This window comes from Lissotriton vulgaris, chromosome 2_1 (assembly GCF_964263255.1).
Source record: "Lissotriton vulgaris chromosome 2_1, aLisVul1.2, whole genome shotgun sequence".
NCBI lineage: Eukaryota > Metazoa > Chordata > Amphibia > Caudata > Salamandridae > Lissotriton > Lissotriton vulgaris.
Window position 1 is genome coordinate 988,482,759 of NC_141687.1, and position 23,034 is coordinate 988,505,792.

Sequence of the window (23,034 nt, forward strand, 5' to 3'; positions counted from 1 at the left end):
ACTCATCTCCCGGTAGCCTTATTAAGACAGAATTCACTAGGCAAAAAACATTGCTCCAGTGCTGCCTCCCTGCACTACGCATTATCGCAGGATACGTACAAGCTCAGCGCCAAAGATGGTACTAACTCGGTGTACCATAAATCATTGCAAAGAAGAGTGAGCAGTTTTATGTCAAGGTGAGACATACTGTCCCTTTTAAATGTCCTGAAACATACATATTTTAATAATGTATTCTATACATGTTCTATCTTCCCCTTCAATCATGATTACAGATGGTGCACTCCACCCTAAGACCTACACTTCGGACAGCAGGGTTTACAACTTGAATAAGCTTTACAAGTACACTATAGACAGTAGGGAATTCAGCCTTGATTTACTTAATGCAGAGACAATTATACTGTATGTATTTACATTTTGTTTAAATACGTGAAAAAAAGCATTTTTCTATAACTGTGCTGACTAGTGGCTTCACTGTACACTGTGGATAGTAGTCTACACAACTTGAATTCAGCTTTCTATTTACACTACAGACAGTAGGGAATTTAGCCTTCATTTATTCAAGGCACAGACAAAAAATACTCCTGTGGCACTGCTAGTACGTGCAAACATCTTTAATCCCCGCATCCTGTGAACTATGTTCACAAAGAATGTAGAACACAGTGCCAAAATGTACTTCCACCACCGGCAATACCAAGTACCTCTGGGGCATCACCTTTAATATCGCCACCAGACATACGTCCCCATGTGAGAAAGTTAGAATGCACAGCGTGAAATGCAATAGTTTAATTTGTTATGGGGAGCAATCAGTAGACCTAGTTTGCAGAGCAATTGATAACCATTGATGGTAGTTTTTTTTCCCCTCAAAGTTCATGCAGTACAGTATGCAACAGTCAATGCTTTGAGTACAGACTGCTAGAGCCACGCATCATCGCAGGATGAGCACACACTGAGCAACAGACGTACCACTAACTCAGTGCACCTCAAATAATCGCAACGTGCCCTTATTAAGGCAACATTAAGTTGTCAAAAAACATTACCCCCAGTGTGGCCTGTCCGGACCACGCATCATCGCAGGTTATGTACACGCTCAGTCCCAAAGGTACTGCTAACTCAGTGCACCATAATTCATTTCCACTTGGGTGTATTCGGGCAGAATTCAACTGACTCTTTATTCTTTATTTGCAGAGTGCAGTACCAAACTAAATAAAACGTCTATCAAACCCTATACAATGTCCCTTTAGTAGCCTTCTTTCAAAAACTTCTTTTATATCAGTTCTAGGTTTAGTTTAAAAACAAAATTCACACTGCAATTGCAAAGGTACAGTCAATGGCAGTCTACACTGTGGACAGCACAGGTCACAGCTTTAACTATAATGTCCCTGCAACATACACATTTCGACAATTATTTCCATACATGTTTCATCTTTTATTTCAATTGTGATTACAGATTATGCAGTCCAGTAGGCAACACGCTGACTACCAGATTTACCACTAACTCAGTGCACCATAAATAATCGCCACTTGGCCTTATTAAGGCAAAATTCAGTAGCAAAAGACATTGTTAGAAGTGCGGTCTGGCTCAACCACACATCATCGCAGGTTCCACACAAACCGACCCTACCTCAGTGCACCACAACTCATGAACACTTAAGATAAAATCTTCTGTGTATTTCTTTTACATGTAGTGCTCTTACCTTTGTACAGCGGAAATCATAAACCATTTACGATTGAATATCTATGTATGATATCATAATTACTATTCTACTTGTTACCAACAGCAACGTAATAAAATGGAATCTAGCACATGTGCCCGTACACACTTCAACTATCTATCTGTGTCTGTATTATGTTAGTAAAATGCTGCTTTTGCCCCCTACCACATTATGTTTAAGGGTGGGCGTAGTTCGCGAAGTAGCGCTACGCGAAGCTACGCGAAGTGCACTTCGCACTAAGCGAACTTCACGTAGCAATACGCGAGCTGCGTAGTAGCATGTTCACACTGTTCAAGATGTGTTTTCAATGATTGCACAGTGCGGACAAGCATCCGGCACTGTGCAATCATTAAAAACTGCATCTTGCACAGTGCGAGCTGTAGTTTTCTGCTGCTCGAGTAGATTATTACTCGAGCTGCAGCTTTCTCAACGTGAACTGGTAGTTTCTCATTGAGAGCGGTCGCGAGCATGCGCAACCACTCACAATGAGCAACCTTACCTCCCCGCGTTGAGAATCTCGCCGGGATGTCACTTTGCTTGCTCGCGGTCGCGAACATGACGTTCAGGACCGCGAACAAGCAAAAAAGTAGCGCTGCACTACGCGTGTTCGCACTGTGCTACGTGCAGCTCGCGTAGTGCAAAGTTGCGCAAACTTCGCAAACTCCGCGAGCGTAGCGTAGTGCTTCGCCTAGGCCTAATTATGTTGTGATATAAATAGCGTATGCAACCATCTTACCTCTGACAATAAGTGTGGGCTATTTCTCCTTTAAATTTTTTTTTTTTAGCATATTTATATAGCGCAAATCAACCCAAAAGTATATCAGCAATTTACATGAGAAGTGTATTTACAGTACATTTTCAGGCACATGTAGATTACCTAATTTCTCCACAATAACAGGATGAGGACGCAACTCTGAGACTCTAACACTGATTTACAGCACCAACTTCGACAGTATTCCCGAATAACCACATACGTATATATATATATATATATATTAGCTGTCCTTCAAGTGCTAAAAATTGCTACTTAAACCTTTCACAGCCCTGTATTACTACTGCTACAACACCCCACTGAATGTACAACAAACATTCATAATCGCAGAAATGCGTCATGTCCACCATCTTTTATGTGTGCCACTATGAATGAATATAGAGTCAGTGATACCAGTAGCTTTCATGTTGGCAATGTTGTGGAACTGTACAGATATAATGACACATTTGCATTTAAGACCCGGGTGACGTCAGCACAACAAAATGGACACTCAAATCAATTGATTTCTCATATAGCTAACAAAGGAACCATGCCCAAAGCTCTGGAATCATTGTTCACAGCCTCGCGCAGCACTGGCATGCGTCAGGCCAGCCCAATCCACTTACACTACCAGGGAAAAACAAAAACAAAACATTGCCCAGATTTCCATTGTAGTGATTTCTTACTTCCAGGTCTAGTTGTCAGAACGACACACGCACACTCGCTCATGGCTGGTATACACCCATATCACACCCATCCAGTACATGCGTCACAACACACGTCACCCTACCGATATAAAAGACGGAGCGCACATGTTCTACGCCATTTTAGAGTTGCTCCCATCACAAGCGCTGTGATGGTCCGTCCTGGTGGTTCGGACGCCTCATGTAGACCTGAACCACTGAGTACAAGGGCCCACCACTACGTGCATGGCCTCTTTGGTCACTGAGTTAATGGTATCAGAAGGACTGAGCGGGTGAGGAACCTGCGATGATGATGGGAGCACAAGTATGTCGTTAGCCATACCGATATCAAGACTCTGCACCATATATCAGATTTCTTGGTGGCAGAGCCGGACTGCATGATGTAGAAGGTGTCCTGTCCACGAAAAGGTGAGTAGTGAGGCCTGGGTGTGCATCGGAAGGAGTTGATGGGGTGCAGCAAACTGGATACAAAAAAGCAACACCGCGATTTAGGCATACACAGTCCTATATACTGTATATTATTGCATTTATATCTTTTTTTTCCAATAGCAGGAACGTTTTTATATTTGGTCAAATGCCTATGCAATTCTACTCCACATTAAGATAGTAACAAATACCAATCATAACATCTTTCTTTTTCTATCTTTTAGATGTAGAGATTCAGGGTGCATTATGTCCCGGCACGTGGTGAAAAAAACACTGGTGACAGAAAGGTGAGCTGCAAATATTCTTTTCAGTCTCTCTCTCACGTCTCCTTTCATAAACAAATGACTCACAATCTTATCTTCCTTTTTAGCTTACAGGTTGTGTTTCACAAATTGGCATCATCCCCCCCAAACACCTCCAAAGCTCTACGTTCGTGGATTCTGAGATGTGTGGCCATCGTAACAACGTCTGAGAAAGCTGCACTGACACGTTGTGCACCCTCTTTGAATCACACCAATGACGCAAGGTGAGCAAAGAAGCTTGTTTCAGAAACAATGACAAGTCATCTGTGAAAGAAGAGAGTGGGTAGTGTGCAGCAGCTTCACTGCATAGGAATGTACAATTACATCCGAGCAGTGAGAATAGATAGGTTACAACAGTCTGAGCGGCAGATTTACAAGCCCCTTGCGCCATTTTGTGTTACTTTTAACATAGGAAAAGAGGAGCAAAGGAGGTTGTAAAACTGCCTCTGAGTTCGCAAGAAAAAGCACTCACCTCGGCACTCTGCGAGTCAATGGGGTGCAACAGTCTAGGTATACAATATTGAGAACTCACAGCTGTGCAGTGGGAGTACATGGAAAAAAACAGCACGCAGACACCTCCTTACAGTAGAAGTTGATGAAATACATTATCATGAGTGTACAAATAAATAAATCAAAAATATACTTGTGCAGTTGAATGTACTATGCTATTACTAACTCTATATACTATCTTTCAGATCACTAAACTGGAGGGTGCACTATGAACCAGCATGTGCTTGGACACACAACAAAGGCAAAAGGTGAGCTACGAAGATTTTCTCCAGTATTAACTGCTCCATCTATAACTTTCTCTCTCTCGCATTTCAATGTCGGTTTTTTTCTCTCTTTCTCTCCCTCACTCTCTCTCACATCGTTTCTCTTTCTCTTTTAAAGCTATGGACGCTGCTGTCCACTCTGTCGTGTACAACCAAAGCTGAGTTTAAGTTGTGAACTCTCTTGGTCACAGTGTTTACACAAGGTAAGCAGAGCTGCCTAAATATACAATGCCTCAGATTAAATGCGTTAGAAATAAAAGGGCTTATTCACAAGCCCCTTGTGCCACTTTTGCGTCACTTTTAACATGGGAAACGTAACGCAAAAGTGGCGCAAGGGGTTTGTAAATAAGCCCCAAAGAATATTGTCCTGCATAATCACTTCATCTCTCACCTAATTCTGTCTCATCTCTGAATCATTTTAAAGACCTGTTGATCCATACTGTAAATCTGACATTAGGCACTTCCGTACAGACACCTCTTGAACGCGAGCCTATAAGAGAGGAGCAATGTATCAGGCACACTGCAGACGTGCAAATCAAAAAATATCACCAAGTATTACCTTAACTGGTTATGTTTGACCTCATTCAGTCACATTGATCTAATTTCGAACAATTATTTTAATTTTTGTTTTGCAGATTACCTACCCTACTTCTATTCGAGTCCATATTACATTTTGTTTAACTGTTTTTTAAAGTTATGTTTCTAGTTATTTATTACATTGTTATCTTTAAATTAACGATCTAGTTATTTATTGTTGTTTTAATAAAAGTTAATAAAAAGAAGTATATACATCTTCTTTTTCTGACAACATTTCACTATTATTTAGTGCGATAATCAAATAGTTATAAAACATTTAAAAATAGAAATGATATTTATAACTAGAAGTATAATACTGAAGCTAACTCTTTACCAGCTTTTTACCACAGTCTATAGCTGCGACTAACGGTTCCTATGGAAAACTTTTAAAACTCCAGCACAGTAATTGTTTCGATTAGCAACATTGTGTGGTGAACTTCTAACCTCTGTGCTCACTTAGGTGTTCCATGTACTGTTACTATGGTAAAAAGCAGTAAGCAGTTTGGGGGTAGGGTTGAAAGGTACTGGCTGTACAGAAACCGTTATATTTACCCATGACAGAAACGAAAGCAAAGTAAGACAGAACACTGTGTAGCAGATTTACAAGCCCCTTGCGCCACTTATGCATCCAAGGCCCCCTGCAAAATTAGAAGTGTTTGGTCCTTCAACGACCCCCCTCAACCCTCGGAACCACCACCACCTGGGGATTTGTGTATTGTGGGAGGCAGGCTGTGAGACCCTCCTCCTGGAGCCCTTGAGCAGGAGCCCTCGAGCTCCCCCCAGGACACTGCTGTTTGCTATGAGAGGGCGGGAGTCTTGTGGCTCCCAACCCTCCCATAGCAAACTTAGTTTGGATTTTGAAAGACAGAGCAGTGAAATCTGTTCTCACTTTCAAAATCCAAACCAGATTTCTTTTCCACATGCAAGTTAGCATCGCCTCATGTAGAAAAGCAATCCTGAAGGATGCGGGGAGACGGAGGGACTGCGGGGGCATTGTAGCTCCCCCCACGGTCCCCAGCATTTTTTTATAAGACCTGTGGATAGGGTCCCCGGGATATTAGATATTCCTGATAGGGGCTATTTTTTGTACGGTAAAATTAGAAGTTGCGCACCCAGCACTGCGCAGCGCCCAGTGCGTCCCCCTGGTGTGCACGCGCTGGATGCACGACTCATAATCTGTAGGGTGCACAACTCCAGTGTCTTTGGTGCACAACTTCTATGCGTTTGGGAGCCTATCACTAATTTCTAATATTCCCGGGGACCCCATCTCCTTGGGCTCATAAAAAACGTTCGGACCCTGGGTGGAGCCCCAATGGCCCCACGGTCCTGCTGGCTCCCCGCGTCCATTGGAGCCGGCATTGATTTTACCCATGGGGAGCTGCTAACATGCATGTGAAAAAGCAATCTGGTTTGGTGTAAATTTGTTCAGTAGTTCCTGAGAACATTTCAAATAAAAGTACATGTATATCTATGGCCTCGGTGGATGTGCGCATCTTGCGCGGACTATAAGCGCACCGTCCCGATCATGCGCTGAATGCTAATTGGCTGTCAAGTGGTTGTCAACATTCGAAACCAGGAAGTGTTGACAGCCATTTTGTACGTCGGTAGAAGCGAGCTTAAAGAAGTCAGTGGAAAATATGATAAAAATAATAGCGAGGGCTCGCTGGGGCCTCCGCAGTCCCAGGGCTTCAGTTATGTTGAGAGGGGGTACAGTAGGGTGTGGAAATAGGTCTCTGGGGTATTTGTTAAAATAATAATAGTGGGGTTCGCTGGGGCCCCTACAGTCCCGGGGCTAAACTCATGTTGGGAGGGGGGTGAAGTAGGCTGTGGAAATTATATTGGGAAAACAACAATGCGGCGTATTGCGTCTTTTCTTTAATATAATGTGGAATAATGTTTATTTATTAGGCAGAGTTCACTTTTGTTACAGATAGAGTCACTTTGTTACAGGAAATGTATTAATATGTGGGAGGGCGTGTTCTGTATGTGTGCGTTGAACAAAAGTAACGTTTAATTGGCGGAGGTGTTCCAACATCAGCCTTAATGTTCATTGGGTGCAAACTATCAAAAGTGTTTTCTGCAATCCACTTCTGCTCCGGAGAGTAGCAAGGACGTCTACCTGGCTTACATGTTGTAAGGAGGACCTTCCTGAGCTTTATGTTAGTTGGTTGCGAACTATTGAAAGTAGAAGTGTTGCCACCCATTCACTTCCGCTCTGCAGAGTAGGAGGGACATCTGATTTGCTGACGTGTTCCAAGGAGGACTTTCCCAAGCTTAATGTTGATTGACTCTAAACTTTTGAAAGTAGAAGTGTTGTCAGCGATTCCTTCCCTCTTCGCGAAGTATTGGGGACATTACATTGGGTAACGTGTTCCAAGCAGGACCTTACAAAGCTTAATGTTCATTGGCTGTGAAGCATCAGTTATTCCTTCCTCTGCGGAACAACATGGACATTTTATTGACTAAAGTGTTTCGAGCACAAGTTTGCTCCTTATTGGGTGGGAACGGTTCACGGTTGTCAGTGATTTAGTGACGCACCTCCAAAGGAGTATGGGAAAAGAAAATAGTAGAGGGGAGGATAGGAACACTATTAACTCTGAACAGTGTTCACAAGATGGTAGACAGGGATTGTGATGGTAAAAATTGTTTTTATATGTATTAAGGGCCATTTATATAATTGCCGTGGGGTGTACAAATCACGGTGGAAAAATGACAGTGTCTTGCTGTGTTTTTTTTATCAAGTTAGCAGGTGGGATACTTCCCAGGAGCACTATTTACTTATAATGTGGTGTTTACTTTTCTGATGGGGAGGTGTGGTTGCGCAGCAAAAATTTCAGTCTAGGTTTGAAACAGTTTTTATTTAGCAAATACAAATAAACTTCCTTCAGAAACTGACTATGTAAATATGAAAGGGGTGACAAATAAAAATGGAATTTCAGAAAATATCAGCTGAGCGTGGCCATACCCTCCTTTTTTTTGCAATAGTTTGTAAAAGTGTTGCCCCATATTCTAGATAATGTAAGAGGGCATCAGTTTTGTTTAGATAAATTAGAATAGAAGTGCTACAAGAAACACTCCTGCACTACATTATCTGAGGTCAGGAGAACAAGTAAAAAACAGTTACATACAAGTGACTTTATGCTACATAGAAATGTATGCATTATTATTTTTCGAATTTGTGTTTTGTAGAATTCAGGAATGTTCTGTCGTAGTGCTTAGAGGTCGCACACTGTTCCGCTCACAAATCACATACTCAATTAAGAATATATAGGATAGTACTATTATAATATACAGAACTGGTCCTATATATTCTTTAGGGTGAAGGTGAATTGGAACCGCGAATGAGAAGAATAGAAATTAGAAAATAACGTTCAGAAATGTAGGGTTTATCAAATATTTAAAGTAACAAAGTATGCATGAAAGCTATATTTTTTATTCTGCAATTTCGTTAAATATGCTCCCTGAAAAAAATATCTGATTAAGTACGTTCTAATGTTTCTTTATCTGTATTACAGATGGAGCCAAAAAATCTCCTATTCCTCTTCTGTAACAATAGGACAATCTATTACAGTATAACGATTGATACCACTGTTACAGTAAAAAGAAAAGGAAAATAAAGTTATATATTTAACAGAACATCCATAACGAAATACTTTCAAACTGTAATTATTTTCTGAGCTTCTTTTCTCTGGGAGGTCAAAAGGTTTGATTTTTGTGGCGATGGGTCATAAACTCCTCTGAGATCATGACTGTGAAGATTATAATATATATTCAAAGTATATGATCAAAAGGGTGGAACAGACTAAAAACTAGAAGCTGTTGACGTTGCTTATATTTCTTTACTCTTTGTGACGACGGGCCATGAACTCCACTGAGATTAGCAGAACTGTTAATATTATAATACACATATTAACAGTATATAATCCATAGGGGAAAAAACACTAACCACTGGAAGGTGGTGAGCTTGAGTAAATGTTTGGTGTCTGCACCGATGGGTCACCAACACCTCTGAAGCGAAGTACAGTGTCAATATTATGATATAGAAAGTCATAATATATAGGCTGAAAGGAGCCAGAAAAGGAGCAATGTTTGTTGTAATCTATCTGTTTCTGAAAACAAGCTGCTGACATTACGGATAAAAAGGGAAAAACATGCAATAACACTTTTTTCTAGATATAAATGTTTAAATATTGACAAGTAGCTACAAATTATAACTATCTGCCATGCCATAATAAAACAACTTACAACTCCAGAATATGTTTGTTGACACAAAACAAGAATCCAAAGGTAAAATAGGGAACCTGCATCACTGATTGGCGACACAGAAATAACTCACGAAAACGAAACTAATCGCACAATAGGTGTGGTTTATATAGTTTTTTGTTGTTTAGAAGTCTATGGAAGGAAGATTCTGCTCCGCCTATGTAGTTGTCACGTTTTACAGTTTACCCGTGCTCACGTTTTAACTGTTTGACTTGTGCACGTGTTGGGAAAAGTTACAAACTGTGAAGCTGTAAAACTTTCGATTTCCATATTAACACGTATAAGGTCCTTATTATCTACATACGTTGGAGAGTTTAAAAAGTGTTACCCAGTAAACTGTGTCCTTTGCATTCTCATGATTCAAAACATCTAAATAGAAGATATAAAAAAAATATCGTTTACAATAGAAGAAAAAAAGAACGTATTCATATTTGTTATCACTATGCTTTTTAATAAAACAAATGCCAGCATTTGTAAAGCGTAAAGCTACCACCGGAAAGGTGTGCCGGCGTTTGGGGCGTTGGGAAGATTAAGCAAGGTGTCACCTACAGTGAGATAGTCGTGGGCTAGGATGCTGATGGATTTCGGAATCGAACTGTGAATGTGTTCTTGAAAGTCAGGTATTATAGGTGCTGCGTCATACTTTTACCACACTTATGTATTAATTACTGCTAATTAGGTTGAAAATATCCTTAAATTATAAGTAGGGCTCCTTGATTTATGTTTTGATGGATTTCTACAAATAAATACAGACAGAAAAGTATTTTTCTCCCTGTATTTATTTTAAAGTGTGTATAAATACGGAAATTGGATTATTTTTTGAGAGTTTGTAAATGCTGTCAATGATGAGTAGTAGGACATTAGGTCTGTTGTTCTAAAAGTAAAAGGGTAAAAACAATAAAAGACTTTTAGTAAACAGTCTTAAAGAGCAATATATATCCTCGGATAAGAAAGCTTGCACATTTTATTATGAAGGTTGTGTATAGTTTATCATCTAAGAGTGTTTACAAGAATGAAAACGGTCAGTCTTTCAGCCATGAGTGCATATTTATCAGTAAAACAAAGGTGAAAATATACTAAGTTCAGATTAATTTTTTACAACACTTGAAATATGTATTGGTAAATACACATACAATTATTAGGTTATACTAAGGAATTATCTTTTAAAAAATCTTTGAAATTCACTGAAAAAACCATAAGTTTCAGGCAGGTTATAGTTAGGAATTATCATTTATAAAACCTTGGAAATTTACTGAAAAAAACATAGGTTTCTGGGGTGTTATAGTTAGCTGGACATTTTACTCATACAAAACCATTGAAATTCCTCTGTTATAGTTAGCTCGCGCCCGCAATGCACTGCTGATGATGTCACATATTACATCATTCATGACATGGTCAGTGACATCACTGATGACATCACTGATGACATCTCAAATGACATCACTGATGACATCACTGATGACGTCATCCAGTGAATGTGGTTTGGTTTGTTGTTTATATAATTGTTATATAAATACGGAATCTGCATTGAAGACTAAGTGGATGTAGAAGTTTCTGGATGGAGGATTTACAACTCTGTGATTGATTGTGCAAGTGAGTAATTTAAAGTATCTCAGGCTGAAAAAGTCAGTGGAACAAGTGTGCAAAACATATAAAGGGGGCAGGGTAGAAATACCCTGACCCTCTAGACCTGCTTAGGAGGTCCCACAAGGACCCCCAGGGCTCCCCAAATGTATATATTTTTTTTAAACGCAGGGTGCGCGGATTCTGCCTTAACAAAAATAAATAATAAAACGAAGCGCTTGCTTAGTAATTAGCCCACGGGGGCAAATCCCGGGGAAAAAACATAACATTTCTCCCCCAGCCCCGGGGACCGCCACGCCGGGGGCTACAAAATAAATGGTTGGGGGGCTCAAAGGCCCCCCTCAGCAAAATACCCAGGAGGGGGGCTCAATGCCCCCCCAGCCCCGATGACCGCTACCCCCCCAGGGCTTTCTAAAAATTGGTGGGGAGGCTTATAAGCCCCCCAAGCCCTGGGGACCACACCCCTCTTTGTGTATTGTTGGAGGGGGGTGCATGGCCCCCCTCCTGGAGCTGTTGAGGGCCCTGGGGATCACCACCCCTGCAGGGCCAGCTCCTGCAGTGTTTCAGGGTACCCACCCCCGGGACACTGCTGTTCGCTATGAGAGGGCGGGAGTCTCGTGGCTCCTACCCTCCCATAGCAAACTTGGTTTGTATTTCCCTGCTCTCTCTTTTACAATCCAAACCATATTGATTTTCCACATGGGGATCTGCATGTTAGCAGCTCCCCATGTGGAAAAATAATGCTATCTCCTGAAGGACGCAGGGAGCTGGCTGGGATCGTGGGGGCATTGGGGTTCTCCACACGGTCATATAGGCCCCGGGGGATGTGGTCCCCAGGGATAATAGAAATTAGTGATAGGTGCTATTTTTTTTACGGTAAAATTAGGAGTCATGCATCCAGCACGGCGCTCAGCACAGCCCCCTGGTGTGCACAAGTTGGGTGGACGACTCCTAATGTGTAGGGTGCGCGATACCAGTGTGTTTGGTGCACGACTTCTATGTGTTGGGTGCACGATTTTGATGCGTTGGGTGCGCGGTTCCAAGCAAAACAAAAGTAATATTTTTCAGATATACATCATGCTTATGTGTTTGGATCTTGGGTGGCTCTAAAAAGAGCCCTTGTGTTTATTGAGAGATTTTGGTACCTACAAGTAAGTACCTTTGCAGAGTCTAAAGTTGATGAGGAAGACTCTGTTACCCTCATCTGTCAAATGTACACTATCTCTCCTATAGATGCCATTCATATTGAAACACAGATTGCTGTGGTAAATGGACCCCATCCTATCATCTCGGAGAAAAGCAGAAACAGATTTATTGACATGTTTCCTAACTTTCTCAATCTGTGGACAAAATTGATTGGACCAGTTCCATTTCTGCCTTTGGCATATGTTAGAATAGACAAAGGCAGTTTGGGGGAAAAGTGACATCAATTCTCTAATGATGTCCTTCATAAGCATTTCCAGACCTACCCCAGTCAAAGTGCCTAGGTCAATGTCACCACAGTGCACAATTATGAGGTCAGGGTGTTGGAGATGCAAAAAGTATTTTAGCAATGGCATCAATTGGCGCCACTTTAACCCTCTCTGTCCAATACATTTAATGTCTATATTTGGCAAAGCTAGCTCTTTGTCAATGCCTCTATTTTCTGCATACCTTTGGCTCCAGAAAATATCGCTGTGTCCCACAATCTAAGCATCTTGAAGGGAGGTCTGGATGCACTCAGAAGGTGTTTAAGAAGTAATATTTATCTAAAATGGTGGATAAGATGCAGTTTTGAAAAAAGAAAATAAATGATTGGCTGTTTGACAACATTCTAGACTGAAAAGTAGGCTGCCTGTTTCTGTTTTTTAAAAGTATGTTTCTTATTGGGTTTACTTTTTATTCAGCTCCCCATAATAAATTAGTTCCTTTGGACTACTTTTTTGTTTCTAATCAAACTGCTGAAACTGCTAAAATTGAGATTTCCCCTAGGATCATCTCAGATCATAACTCAATATTAATAGATCTACCACTAGGCACCAATCTTAAAAAACAGAGATCTTGGACCTTTGAAAGAAAACTTTTATTGGATGAGGCATATTGTGCTCATATGGCCAGTTGGATTGGGGAATTTCTAGGATCAATAGGACTACTGCCTCTGATTCTATGGTCTGAGATGCCTTTAAGGCTGGGCTACATAGTGAGACTCTTAGCTTTTCTATATATCATCAGAAGACAATATTAGGGGAGATTAGAGGTTGGATTGAACAGCTGAGGGTAGCTGAAATCGAGCTTATGAGGAAAATAGAAAGGGGGCTAAATGCAGAAGGATCCCAAAAGACTATCGCTATTATCATAGTAAAAATCCATCAACATCCTTCAGGAAACAACTCAAGACCTGGCTGTTCGAGCAGTAGCGACCCCCCCTCTCCCCCCCCTCCCCAGCGCCTTGAGACCCTTACGGGTGAGTAGCGTGCTTTACAAATTCTGCTGATTGATTGATTGATTCCTGGAGCTGTACTGCCTTGCAGTCGAATATATGCACTAACTGAAACGGAAAATCAGTACTTACGTTCCTATTTAGATGAGCTATTAGAGTTAGGCTTTATTCGCCATTCCACCTCACCGGTCTCATCTCCTCTCTTTTTTGTAGCGAAGAAGACAGGAGATTTGAGAGCGTGCATCGACTACCGCACGGTTAATAAGGCAATGATTAAAAATCGGTTCCCTTTGCCTTTGATCCCTGTATTACTAAATCAAGTGAAAGGTTCAAGTATTTACACGAAATTGGATTTACGTGGATCATACCACTTAATTCGCGTTAAGGAAGGGGATGAGTGGAAGACTGCCTTCCGTACTAAATTTGGCCTGTTCAAGTATACAGTAATGCCATTCGGTCTTTGCAACACGCCAGCAGCATTCCAGTACTTCATTAATGAAGTTCTGCATGACCTGCAAGACATCTGCGTTATTGAACACATTGATGACATCTTAACTTACTCCAAGAATTCAGAGGAACATACAGAACATGTTTGATCAGTTCTCCAAAGACTCAGAGACAACTCTTTATTCGTAAAATTAGAGAAATGTGTCTTCAATACCTCTACGGTAGAATTCCTGAGGTACTGGTTATCCCCTGAAGGAATTACAATGAACCCAAAAAAGGTAGAGGCAATTTTAAATTGGCCTGTTCCAACTTCAGTCAAAGAAACACAACGAGTTCTAGGATTCGAGAATTTTTATAGACGTTTCATTTCAAACTTTTCTGACATTATTGTACCAATTTCACAATTACTGCAAAAAGGGAGAAAAGTTTCATTGGAGTGAAGAAGCAAAAGCAGCTATCCAAACCTTGAAGAGAGCTTTCACCTCAGCACCTATTTTGGTGCGCCCAGACCCAGACAGACCGTTTTTTGTAGAGGCAGACGCTTCACAAACAGCCATAGGTGGGGTTTTACTGCAAAAAGATATCAGTACTGGTCGTTTACATCCAATAGCTTTTTTTTTGCGGAAGTTGTTACCCGCAGAACAAAATTATACTATAGCTGAACGTGAGTTACTAGCAATCAAGGCAGTTTTACAGGAATGGAGACATCACCTTTTGGGGGTAAGCACATTATCACCATCTTTTCTGATCACAAGAATCTACAATTCTATTCCACTGTAAAAGGATTTACTCCCAGGCAAATGCGTTGGTTGCAATTCTTTATTGAATTTGATTTTTTGATCACCTATCGCCCCGGCACTAAGCAATTATTATCAGACACTCTTTCACGATTGGTTTGTGACAAGAATAAATATTCACCAAAAGAATTGCAGAGTATCATTCCTACTGAGAAGGTGTGTGCAGAAATCTCCTCTGATGACTTTTTAACAAGACTTAAGAGTGAAACACAAAAGTTAGATCAACAACAATGGCTTTCACTTAAAAATACTTCAATCCAAGACGGTTATTTCTTTTATAAGAATAAACTGTTTATTCCAGAAAAAGAAATGAGGGAACAAACCCTGAAATGGAATCATGATCTTGCCTCAGCAGCTCACCCGGGAATTAACAAAACACTTGAACTATGCCAAAGACATTTCTGGTGGAAAAACATGAGCATAGACGTACACCAATATGTTCATACCTGTCCAGTATGTGCACGACAAAAATCTTTACATACCCCCCCAATGGGGTTTTTACAGCCATTGATGATTCCACCATTTCCTTGGCATACCATTAGTTTAGACTAAGTCCCATGGTTTTATCACCATTTTAGTAGTAGTTGATCTTCTGTCAAAGATGGGACATTTTATTCCTCTACCCAAATTACCATCTGCAACTGAGTTGAGTAGCATCTTTTTGACTAACATAATCAAGCTCCATGGATTGCCACAAAAAATCATTTCAGACAGAGGTCCTCAATTCCTTTCAAAGTTCTGGAAAAAACGTAATAGTCAGTTCGGCATAGAAGTAGCTCTGTCGTCCGCTTTCCATCCTCAAACGGATGGTCAAACGGAAAAAGTAAATCAGTATCTCGAACAAAGTTTACGCTGTTTGACTACAACATTGTCTTCCAATTGGGATGAAGCATTACCTTTAGCTGAGTTCGCTTATAATAACTCAGTACATTCGGCTTTGGGATGTTCACCCTTCTATTTTACTACAGGTCATCATCCCTGAACATTACCAATAATATTTCCAGATAAGACACAAAACATGCCCGCAGTCACTGAAAGACTAACTAATTTGCAAACATTTCAGAAACACATTAGAAAATCGTTAGCAAAAAACAAAGAAGAAATTAAAGAAGCAGCCGATCTTCATAGAATACCAGCTCCTCAGTGCAAACCAGGAGACATGGTTATGTTAGCGACAAAGAATATCCAAATAGAAGGACCCAAGAAATTAAAACCCTGATTTATTGGCCCATTTCCTGTAGACAAAATTATAAACCCAGAATCCATCAAATTGGCTATTCCTCAAGATTATGCAATTCACCCTGTTTTTCATGTCTCTCTATTAAAACCTTATGATCCAAACACCAGACCTGACAATCATCCTCCCCCAGTAGTAGTAGGAGATCATGTAGAATATGAGGTTGAAAAGATTTTGAATGCGAAACGCATTTGAGGTTGTCCATTTTATCTGATTGCTTGGAAAGGATATGATTCCTCAGAAAGATCTTGGGAACCAGAAGCTAATGTGCACACTCCACGATTGGTTGGCTTGTTTCATGCCCTCCACCCACAAAAACCACGATCTGTTAGACAACCTTTGGGGGGGAGAAATGTCATGGGAGCATATGCCGCTGTAAGCTAAAGTTTCCTTGTTGCATTCTAAAGTCTGGTAACCTTCCAATTGGATTTAGCAATGCTTGTTTGTTTCTAGGTTTGTATTGAAGAATTGTATCTTTGACATTAGCAATGCTTGTTTGTTCCCTGATTGCCCATCACGTTCAAGGCTCTTCACGTTCCAAGGCTGGTAATAACGTCCTCGTCATTACACGTGTTATGCAGCCTACGCCCAAAACGGAGACTATATAAACACTGCTCTCGCACGTGTAGATGCTCCGCTTAGTGTTTCAGCGTCTCTGCGAGCGTTCCTTCCCAGCTGTTCAAGACCCGCCCAGATTCCCGCCTACCTCCTTCTTCCCCGCTCCCGAAGGCTTTCTCCAGTCCCCTTTCCTCAAGATTTGGTTCCCGCTTATCTGTTCTGATTATCTCCGCCGATCCTTGGGTGTTTCCTCGCTTTCCTGTACTCCTGTGCCTTCCGTCGAGCTTCCGGTTTGTCTGCAAAACAGTAAGCGTTTCTTAGCAACCGAGCATAACAACAATAAGCATTGGTAAAGACAAATCCGATTACTAGCCTCATAGATGCTATTAAACATTCCTCCCCAGTGCTGCGCTGTCCATTGGAACTAGTGCTGAATGGACGTCCAATGGTCATGCGCAGCACTGGGGAGGTAGTGCTGCCGTTGGCCAATGCACCGAGGCAGCACTTAAGGGGCTAGAGTGACAGTACAACTAAGACATTGTAGTTGGTAGCACAACAACAACAAGCATTGGTAAAGACAATTCCGATTTCTAGAGTAACAGTACAATTAAGACTTTGTAGTTGATTGCTGCAAACGAAAAGGATTCAATCTTGACATTTGGAATATAAAAGCTGTTTTGAAAACTGAAAACATTTGTGACTTTGGAAATAAAAATACTGTTTTGAAAACTTTGAACACATTTGTAACGTAAAGACTCCTGTTAATGAGATTGAATGTTAGGATAAAAGCTAAAGAGAATTACGCAATGAAAGTAACTGCTATGGAAAATCTTTGTGAATCGCCTTACGTATAACACATGTGTAAACCAGAAATTGGATGTTACTTACATTTGTTCAGGAGAAGGTGCATTAATATTTAGATTAAGAATTCCTTAAGCTACGAATTTGTATTTTTTTTCTCTTCTTTCTTTATTTTTCCATTGCATTACAGAACCCATTTAAGGTTTGCAAAGAACAATAGCAAGGTAGGACTCGCTTGATGTGTGATGTTTGACTTTAACTCAGCACTAATTACTAACCAGTTGTGATAGAGCTTAACATTTAAGTTCTTGGCTGATTTGATCTTGTGTTCATTCCTAAAGGTAACAGTTTGAACCAAAGCACCCGGCAATTGTAGGAGTGTTTGAAAGGGCTCATATAGAAATGGTATGTACAAATAATGTTTCAACACATAGAGTGATGTTATAAGTCAAGGTATGTTCTATTCATGCACTATTCTGTCTATTCAGTGACGATGTGTTAGAGAGTCAACGTCCATTCAGAAGCCCTGAACACTTCAAGAGAGAACATTGCTGACATCTCAAGAAGAGATCCAGTGTTTTGTTTTGTTTTCTCGGTCAACTTTCCCTTTCCCTTTCGGATTAATCAGTTTAGTCAAGAGTTTACAGCCTTGCTAATTGATTGGTCCACGAAGGAGTTGGAAGCTTGCATCACCAAGAAGTAAACAACAGAAACCTCGTAAGCATCGCATGACACACATGCTGTCTGAAATGCGTAGGGCACATTTGGATTTAATTTGGCTGGGGTGACGAAGCCTGCAACTTTGTGGTCGGTGATTAAAGAAGTCAACACTCACCTGTGTGTGGCGTTTTCATTGCTGGGCAATGTTGTGATGGATTTTAGCAGTTAGCCTATACCGCGAAAATACCCTGCTGTGACTCTGCAGATCCAGCGATTTGTACCACAAATTCGCATTGGGAACGGTGAGGTTCGTATCGCCTGACAGAATAAGGACAATGAGGCAGTTTCTTCTGACCCCCATCATCCCACTGGGGTAATTATGTGAACTTTATTTGGGGCAAGCGCAGCAACCACAGAGCAAAACACGAAGGAACCTCAAGTACCAGGACGCAAGTAAGCACACGCTCACTGGGGCGGGACTATGGAGTACAATTATCAGGTGTTCCTTCACATGACTGCTCCTGCTTCTGTTCTTCCATGCCCGTGAACAAAGACACACGCTGTCTGAAACGCGTAGGGCGCATTTGGTTTTAATTTGGCTGGGGTGACGAAGCCGGCAACTTTGTGGTTGGTGATTAAAGAAGTTAATACTCACCTGTGTGTGGCTTTTTCATTGCTGGGCAATGTTATGATGGATTTTAGCGGTTAGCCTATACCGCGGAAACGCCCTGCTGTGACTCTGCAGATCCAGCAATTTGTACCACAAATTTGCATTGGGAACGGTGAGGTTCGTGTCGCCTGACAAAATAAGGACAATGAGGTAGTTTCTTCTGACCCCCATCATCCCACTGGGGTAATTATGTGAACTTTATGTGGGGCAAGCGCAGCAACCACTGGGCAAAACACGAAGGAACTTCAAGTCCCAGGATGCAAGTAAGCACACGCCTACTGGGGCGGGACTATGGAGTACAATTATCAGGTGTTCCTTCGCATGATTGCTCCTGCTTCTGTTCTTCCATGCCCGTGAACAAGGACACATGCTGTCTGAAATGCGTAGGGCGCATTTGGATTTAATTTGGGTGGGGTGACGAAGCCTTCAACTTTGTGGTCGGTGATTAAAGAAGTTAACACTTACCTGTGTGTGGCGTTTTCATTGCTGGGCAATGTTGTGATGGATATATATATGTATATGAACCATTTTTTGAGTGAATATATATATGTATCAGTATATTCCAACGCCTCTCCCTAGGTGACCTACTTTACTATGGCTGAGTGTGGGTGCACTGGACCTCCCCTCTGGTAGGAGATTACCTTGCTATTGCTTATTCCACTCCCTACAGAGTGGGATCTGCCTTTCGGTCCGGAGTGTTTTGCTATACTCACCGATCTTATTGACTTTTCTTTCCTTGTAGCATCTTCGTGTGCTGGAGATGCCTGGCTCCCTTCTATTTTAAAATGTATAGTTTCATTCCTTGTAGCACTTCTGAAGTGCAGGGAGTTGCCTAGCTTCGTTCCATTTTTAATCAGTATATGATTTTATCTTTATCACTTTTCAGTTGTCTTTATTTTTCTAGCTCTTTTTCCTTTACTAGAAGTGCTGTGCAGGGGAAGAAGCTCTCCTGATGTGTCTGGAATTGCTAGGCCCTCGTTAGTGTTTGCTTTGTGAGCCCCTGTTTCTCTGAATTGGCTGGAGAACTCACACACCTCTCCTGAGGCGGCCTACTTTACTATGGCCAACTCGCGGACTTGCCGCTGGCGCACCAAAGGCAAACCCATCCTGCGCCAGTCTGTGGCCGTCCGGGGCCTTGAGCCAGAACCCCTGCCCATTTAAACCCCCGAAGAATTTGCTACTCCGCCTCTGATCTCAGGAACATAGCCCCAGTACCACTGAGAGAATGTGGGAACTCCATGCAGGTATATGGCTCTCACTCCAAGTGTAACTTCGGCAGCTTCACCCTAGAGCTAAATGGAAGTGGTTACGAGAACCGCTGTCTGACTTCTGTAAGACATTTATGCAGCTTCTCCTTTAATTGCTGCTCTTTACCTAAACATAAACAAGAATTATTTTTTTATTTTTTTATTATTTTTTTCATTAAACAAGTGTCAGCAAAAAATCACAATACAGAGGTGTTGTCATACTACCAAAAATACCTCAGGGCAAAAGAAGAATACATACGTACATGATTAGGGACTTCATGGGAAAGAGGGTACATCGAATTCAGCGGATCTGGGTGGCACACAAATCTCACCTATTCAATGATTCCAGGGTCCCCATACCAATGACCATTTCTTAGGGCGTCCCCTCGCTAAATAAACAGTTTTTTCTCTGAACATACACCAGCCTAAGTTGATTTCCCATGTTTCCAAGGTGGTAGGCTGTGCGGCTCCCCATTGTTGGGCAATATTTCTTTTCGCTACCATGAAGCCCAGTGTAGTCCACTGTGTCTGTGCAGTATTTAGGTCGGTAGGCTCCAATATATTTAGGAGGCACCCCCTTGCCTCCGACATCAAACAGACACCCAACACCCTATGTATGGTATCATGAATTTTGCGCCAGTACATTCCCAAATGATGTGGAGAAAGGAACCAGTCAGACCGCATTGACGTCTACACAGACCAGTATCCGACAGACCCATATGCCCCAGCCGGGGTCCCAAGACATAGACCCTGTGCAGCACCTTTAATTGAACCAGCCTCAGTCGAGCCGGAATAGCAAACTCTCTTGGGGAGGACACTGCCACCTGCCAGTCTACATTGTCCAAACCCACCCCATCCTGAACCCACTTAGCCCTCAATACTTCAAGGGGAGCAGCTCTATGATTGATTAGTTTCTTATAAATTAGGGAAATAGTTTTTTGGGGGAGATGGCCATCTAGGATTCTATCTTCGAGCGGTGAGGCCTCCGGGGGCTCCACATGCCTGGGCAGTACAGTCTGGAGCGAATGACGGACTTGCACATACCGAAAATACTCATAGTTGAACAATTTGTATTCAGCCTGCATTTCTAGGAACAATTTGATCCTACCTTTACTCCAAACATCCCCAATGGTGGAGATCCCAATTAGGTCCCATTTGTCAAATCCTTTTGTCCGCCAAAGCTTGCCCAGTCTTTCGGAGTGGAAGAGTGGGGTAGCCAGCGGTAATTTATCTTTCCATCCTAGGGAACTAGTGGCGGCATGCCAGATCCGAACAGTATGGTTAGTTCCAGTTTTTTCGGTTTAGAATACAGTGCCCTACTAAATCCCCCCCACCCCAGGGAGAAGCCATTTATCCATGGCATATGCTGGATCAGCCGCCAGACCGTACGTGCAATGGTTAATAGCAGCCAGCTGGGAAGCCCAGTAGTACCTCCTGATATCCAGGAGAGTGATGCCTCCATCGTACCATGAAAGAGTTGACTTATTTAGTGCAATACGGGGTTTACCCTCCCATAATAGACTATGCTGTAGCCCCTCAACCTCGTGAAAATAACTGGCAGGCACGACGTCCAAGGTGTTCTGAAGGGCGTAACGGAAGAGAGGCAGAGCCATCATTTTGAAGAGGGCAGCTTGACCCAAAAGAGAAAGAGGGAGTCTCCTCCAGTTCTAAGCCTCTGCAGAGGGGGAAGAAGGTTTCGAGCATACCTAGCCGCAGGGTCCAGGGAGATGAAAATTCCTAATTATTTGAACCCTTCCGAGTTAATTTGTATAGGACAGTTTCGAGGGGGGACCAGAGGGTGACCATTCAACACATACAGTAGGAGCTTCCCCCAATTAATGAAGAGCCCCGAATTTCTAGCAAAAGAGGCCAAAACATCACAGACTACAATAAGGGACTTCTGGGGCGAGGTCAGATAAAGCAGTATATCATCTGCGTATAGAGATATTCGATCCTCCCAATCCAGGGACCATCGCAGACCCCGAATAGACGGTTCCCATCGCAGCCAGGCCGCAAGCGGCTCCTAAGCCAGCACGAAAAGAAGGGGGGACAGGGGGCATCCCTGACGGGTGCCCCGACCAAGCAGAAACGGGGCCGAGACTCTGTTGTTCACAACTATTTGGGCCATTGGTTTAAAATACAGCAGATGCACCCATCTGACAAATTTGGGGCCAAACCCGAACTTCGCCAGAACCGCTCACAGATAGGGCCATTCAATAGTGTCAAAGGCCATGGTCGCGTCAAGGGAAGCAATCACAGCTGGCTCACTCAGTGTATGTACTCTAGCTATTACTCTATGTAGCCTGCGGAAATTTAGCTCCGTATTTCTGTGGGGCATGAAGACCAATTGATTAGGGTGAATCAAGTCAGTAACCACTTTTACCAATCTGTTTGACAAAACCTTGGACAAAATCTTTGGCTCAGCATTAAGTAGGGAGATAGGCCTGTATGATGCACAATTGGTTTTGACCTTACCCTCTTTATGAATGACCACTACTAATGCCACCCTCTGATCCCAGGCAAGATCCCCCTGTCACATGACTCAACATACATGTTTTTCAAAAAGGGGGCTAGTTTATCCGGTTGAAGCTTGTTGAGTTCAATAGGGAGCCCATTAGGGCCTTGCGCCTTCCTAGAGTTAAGGGACCGAATAGCTTGCGCAATCACGTCAGAGTTCAGGGCACTATCCATGAATTCTCGATCCTCCGAGGAGAGACATGGGAGCTGAATACCCAGAGTAGCAGATGAGAGTCATCTTCTGACCGGGTAGAGCCAGCAGTGTAAACTGTCTGAAAATGGGCCGCAAACCTATCAACTATATCTTGGGGGTCAGTAAGCATGGTTCCCTCCTCCGTGAGGAGTTATGGGCAAGACGGCTAGCCAAGTCCTTTTTGTCTAACCACGCGATGAGTTTCCCAGCCTTATCACCCAGGTTGTAAAGTCTGCCCTGCTTTTCCCTGCCTAGTGCCTTGGCCGTATCCGTTGCTAGTGGTTTGTAGTCGTGCTGCTTAAGATTCAGGAGATGTAGTGTGGCCTGTGTCACTCCCTGCTCGAATTCCTTTTCAAGCTAACCAATCTCAGTCTCTAGACCTACCAACTCCTTGTTC